This window comes from Papaver somniferum, chromosome 4, assembly GCF_003573695.1.
Source record: "Papaver somniferum cultivar HN1 chromosome 4, ASM357369v1, whole genome shotgun sequence".
Lineage (NCBI taxonomy): Eukaryota > Viridiplantae > Streptophyta > Magnoliopsida > Ranunculales > Papaveraceae > Papaver > Papaver somniferum.
Window position 1 is genome coordinate 162,610,872 of NC_039361.1, and position 6,000 is coordinate 162,616,871.

Genomic DNA, 6,000 nt, shown 5'->3' on the forward strand with positions numbered 1-6,000 from the left:
CATGTATATGAAGATGATCTGAATGGTGTCTCTACCGTCTTGGCTTACCATGGACCAATTTGGTATCCTAACGGCTAAGCAATATATAATCCAAGGAGAATACTAAGATAACTTTGTTGCTTCCAAATGGATCCCGACGTGGAGAATGGAAATTTCAATTTTCTGGTTCAAGGAACAAAGAACACCGAGAAATATTTTGATCCAAAGCATGAACCAACTCCTACGGTAGAACATTGGAATGCACTTAGTCAATACTATTTATCTTTGGGTGATTGTGTAGCCGTTGAAGGAGATGTGGATGCATGTGATGATGATTATATGGAGCTTTATGAAGAAATTAGTCACCCTTTTGTGATAAATAAAGAACAACAATCTAAGACTGATTCGGCGAAGGCGGAGGAAAATGAGAGGGAGGCTAAGAGAGCTCAGAAGAAGATGCATATTTGTGGAGAAGAAGCTAAAAGGTTATGGGTAATGTGGTAAGAAAATTTCTTTCTCTTATACCTTTGGGTTGTTTCAAAGTATTGAAAATATATTTACTTGTGCTTAAAATTGGAATTAGGTATTGAAGGGTTCGAAATCGTTGAAGAAATGGATGGTTAAAATCAAAAATAGAGAGCCGATGTTGACTAAGGAACAAACCAAATACTACAAGCAGTGAGAGGGTCTTATAACTAAAATAATGGCGGAGCCAAGTAGGTCTAAGCAACTGAAGAGGGGTCGACAACAAGGTGAAGGATCAAGTAGCGATGTGGAAGAAACCGGTGGAGGATATGAAACCCCAAGTGATGAGGAAGTTCGACCAAAAACTCGTGGTAAACAAGGAGGTGGTAAAAGGGGTCGACAACAAGGAGAAGGTTCAAGTCGCGTTGTGGAGGAAACCGGTCGAAAATATGATACCACAAGTGATGAGGAAGTTCGACCTAAAACTCTTGGTAAACAAGGAGGTGGTAAGAGGGGTCGTAAAAGTGGTCGTTAGTGAAATGGAATGAAGTATTTGGAAAAATTCTCATGCAAGAATTTACATAATGATAATTCTCAACTCTTACCTTTTTTTACGATTCCACTAACAGTAGTGATTTCAATGTAAGATTTAACACTTCAAAACTTACTCGCTTCTTCGAACCTACAAAAGACGGGAAAAACTCATAATTTTCATAAAAAATGAACATTACTACTGTGAACATTCACCATGAGATTATGAAAACTAAAAAATTATTTCATCATAAATGAATGTTTACTTCTAATGATTACACAAAACTCAAGTTTTGATTTTTAAGAAAATAATATATATATTCATATATATAAACAAAACGTGATTTACTCACGTAAATAAAAAAGTTTTAACATGAGCAAGGCTCACGTAAATAAATAAAAAAATTCCACGGTTTCATAAAAAAAAATAAAAATAATAATCCATGAACATGCCATGGTTTTATAAAAAAAAATTCTTTTCCTTCGTACTATCGTCTTTCTTTGAAACGAAGGTTTATTTCGGTTTATTTCCATGAAAGATCATAAACAAAATTTTGTCACTGGACACAAGTCTATGCATAAGAAAAAAATCTCTCCTAAGTCAGGGATTATTTCTAGTTTCTTAAACTAACGATCGAACAAACATACGTTTTCTAAAAAAAGGGGTTTTCAACAAACTCACACTCATATATGAACATGTATATAATTTCAACATGATCAAAGCATGAACAACTCATGAAATCAGCAAAAAAAAAAAATAGTCACGTACCTGGTCGGTGTCGGCCGGACGATGCTAGCTCCGGTCGGACGGCGGTGGCACTCCGGCGAAAAATTTTATTCTCCTGTTGTTGACGTGAAGGAGGTGAAAGGGATGAAGATGGTGTTCGTCGTGTGAAGGTGAAGTAAAAAAATATTAATTCCTTTTATATCAAATTTTATTTCCAAAACCTAATCTCAGAAGGATTTCCTTATTGGGCACGACCCGTGAATCCTAAAACGACCAAGGTCCCATCATCAAAATCAGCAGTTCAACACCAATTCATGATCATTAGGCGATGCTCTATCATGCCACTGTAATCTTCATTCTAGCTGTGACTTGCTCGTACTATCAAAAATCCGGTAAGGTCTTATTTTACGACTAAGTTCAATTGATTACATTGTTGGTAACCGGAAAATCACTATTCAGTGCTGACTGAGGAACATGAATGTTACTCACTAATCAGGGGACTTAATGTAGATGGTGGATTTTCGACAAGGGGTAAAATTGTACATACTCCTGATCTAACAATCAGATGAGTATCGAGGCTCATGTCTCTTATCGAAAGCATGAAAAGGCATGCCTTAATAATCTCTGACTGAGAATACTGTCTCTCGGAGTATATGTAGATGTGTAGTCTCTCAGTTGAGGCAACGACATATATTATGAATACTGAGCAATTTCAGTAATTATTTATATGTAAAATCGAAAGATTGGACGGCTCCTAGATAGCTTGCCTGCTAGTATAGTGCAACAACGTCTTCAGGAAGTAACAACGTTTTCCCTGAATATATAAAAGAAATTTAACGCCTCAACATGCTCATATCACTCAATTCATGAATAATTAATGCTCCTAGACGATTGTACTAGTATAGAACCATTAATTATTCTCAAATCATTAGATTCATTTATTGAATCCCAGGAAAATATTCTATGTTATCCATAATATTTCGTTACTTCAATTTATGGTTATTCCCAACCGAATTCCATGGGTTAGTAATAAATATTCAATACACGGGCATCTGAGCACTATCGAATAAGCCCCGACCAAAATGGTGCAAATGTACTCAACAATAGTGCAATAACGAGCACCTGAATGCACGGACGAGCATTCCAAAATACGAAGGAACGGTGAACCTATGCAAAATATGAACGAAATAATAAATAAAAAAAATATTAAGCAAGGCGATGGGGGACTGCGCCCACCGGCCGGCCGGTCGTGTCGTGGCCAGTCCCACGCCCAATTCAATATTTTATCATATTTTCATTTTTTTCATTGATCTCATGAATATCCCTTCATTTGAACAAATTTCTTTCGTTTTAAAGAAATTCCTCAGTTTCATGGTGTTTCCTTCGCATCAAGGAAATAATATAAAATTCGAAAAGGTGTCCTGGGACCGTGTCTATTAGCCTGCCAGCTATACCCTAGTCGTGGCCGGTCCCACACCTCATGACTACTCATTATTTTATTATTATTTCCCTCATCTCATGAAAACTCCTTAATTTCATGATATTTCCTCCAAGCCATGAAAAATAATGAAAAATTAGGGAAACTCGTGGGACCGGCCCCTAGACGGCCGGTCCTAACCGGTCCCACATGCCCCTTGTGTTATTATTATTATTTTTTATGTTTCCCTCATCCCATGAAATTCCTTGATTTCATGATATTTCCTTCAAATTATGAAAATTCCTTCAAATCATGAAATAATACATAAAATAAGGGAAAGCTCGCGGGACCGGGCCTTAGCCTGTCGACCATGCCCAAGCCGGTCCCACATGCCCTTATTTTATTATTATTAATATTATTTTTTTTCTTCATCTCATGGAAACTCCTTCACTTCAAGGAAACTCCTTGGTTTCAACAAAATTCCTTAGTTTCAACAAACTCCTTGATTTCATGATATTTCCATAAGATCATGAAAAAATATAATAAAATTAGGAAAAAAAGCTATGGGACCGGGCTCATTGGCCGGTCGGCCATTCCTTGGCCATACCCGGTCCCACACTTCATGATTCCTTTAGTTTGTTAATATTTTTCCTTCATCTCATGAAGTTTCCTCAGTTTCAGCAAAAATCCCTGATTTATTCATATTTTCTCAAATGATTGCTCAAATGCACGCCAGAAAATACCAAAATTCTCAAGACCGAGACGTGAACACTTTGGTGACATGATCATATTACCTTGACTGACCAAGGTTGGCTCTTTGGCTTGCAAGAAGCCGGCCCCACGCATTTTCATAATTTGACCTAATTTGCGCAATTGCACGTATTAGGTTCAGAACTATTCCAAACAATTTTGGAACTTCATGAAACAGTCGTCATTCGATCCCGTGACCACCCAGGTCCGGTTTCATGACCCCTTGGTTGGTCCCCCATCTCTTTATAATTAATTAGGTTTTATCACCTAAGGCTCAGACGAGCTTTATTGTAATAAATGATTAAATCGACATTTAATCATCCTTTCAGCAACTGGTCTTCAAGAGAATTTGGTATTTTGCTCACTTGAGCATCTGAGCGCTACATGGTCGACTCATGATCCCATGTAGCCAGTCCCTCCTTTACTATGTGGTTAATTTTCAATAAACTATCAATTGATCGAATTAGGGTTTTGAGTCCAAGGTTCATAATTCCAGATTCAAACGCTAATAATTTTATGATGATCTCATGGTCAACATTTTATTAATTATATTTGGTTTAGTCACTAGTATCTAAATTAATATTTTATTTGGTCATGCTACCAATAATTCATCAAACGAGCAACATTTGCTCGAACCAAGGAATATTGGTTCAACTATCAATATTTAATAATTCATCGAATGAGAAATATTTGCTCAAGTTAACTACCAACGTTTATTCATGCATTATACCTCTGTCTCAACAGACATGTTCAATTCATGAGTCTCAAAACATTTTTCAAATCATGTTCGACTCAACAATACAAGGACTGATCGTCCCATGAAGTCAGCAACTGACTAACTAAATACATGTCTGCCTTTCAGACTCCACAATCACGAGACATCAATTGTGTCACATGGGGAGTATTAACCAGGGTTTTTCTCTGGTGGTCTACGACACGTGTGTTCATACACACAATTAGAATGTGAGCAATTCGTTCAATTAGTTGAAGGAATTAACAAAGTAGTGGATGGAAAATCGACCAAGTCTCCGCACGTTGAGCAACTGGTTTTAACACGATTTCCACTTCTCTACTCTTTGATTCCATCAACTGTCACATTTCATGGGATCGTGGTGTTTACAGTTCTAGCAATATAAATAAGTCTCTGAATCATGATTGAAGGACAAGATAATCTTTCGTCAAACAGACAACAAGAGATTAACATCTCAATGTCTGAGAAATTACTCTCCACAGAGCGAATTCAATAAATAAGAGCTTATCTTATTTATTTATACAGAATACACAACACACCTACAATCTTCGATCACCATTGATCTCACACATTTCTCAGTTTCCCTCCTACAGATCGACCCATCCTCTCTTGTGACCGAATTGACTCTGGAACGGCCATTGTCTTGGTTTAGGCCGAAGTCCTACAGATTGATCTCTCGAATTAAAATCACTCCCTTTTTGCAGTGCATCTGTGTGAGGTTTGACAGTTCGCTCGGTTCAAGGAGTTTCCTCCGCACGGTCGTCTCCTCAATTCCTTAAAAATCAGCAACTCGTTTTTCCTCATCTACAGTTAGGTCACCGAAATCTTCTCTGGAGACTCAAAATTTTGCTATTGTACATGCTGGAAAACTCATTCTCTTCATGCATAAATCATATAAACCAACTCTTAGTTTTGTTTTGGAGTGTTTTTGGAATCATATATATGTTCAGTTTGTCTGTGAGCCTTCACAAAAAAGTTCGGTTACCACATGTATTTCTCATGTAACCGAACCCATGGTTCGGTTTGTTCGCAAGTTTTTGTTTCCTAACCGAACTTATAATTTTGAAATTTAAATGTACTTTATCGGACACAAATATAGTACATAAATTTTGAAATTAAAATGTCATATCAAGTAACGGATAATTTTCTAGCTGTTATACACCTAAGTGGTATATATATGTGTCTCATAGTTAACATTTTGTTACAAAATTTTCTAAAAATGGCAACTACTACTCCTAAGTTTACTCTATATGAAGGTCTTTCTCTTTGTGAAAATTACATATTATACTATCCAAAGAGGGGTGAAGAACGAAGAATGAATGGTATTATGAGTCAAAGTTATTGGGGGAAAACTCATGAAAAATTCTGCTTCGGTACAAC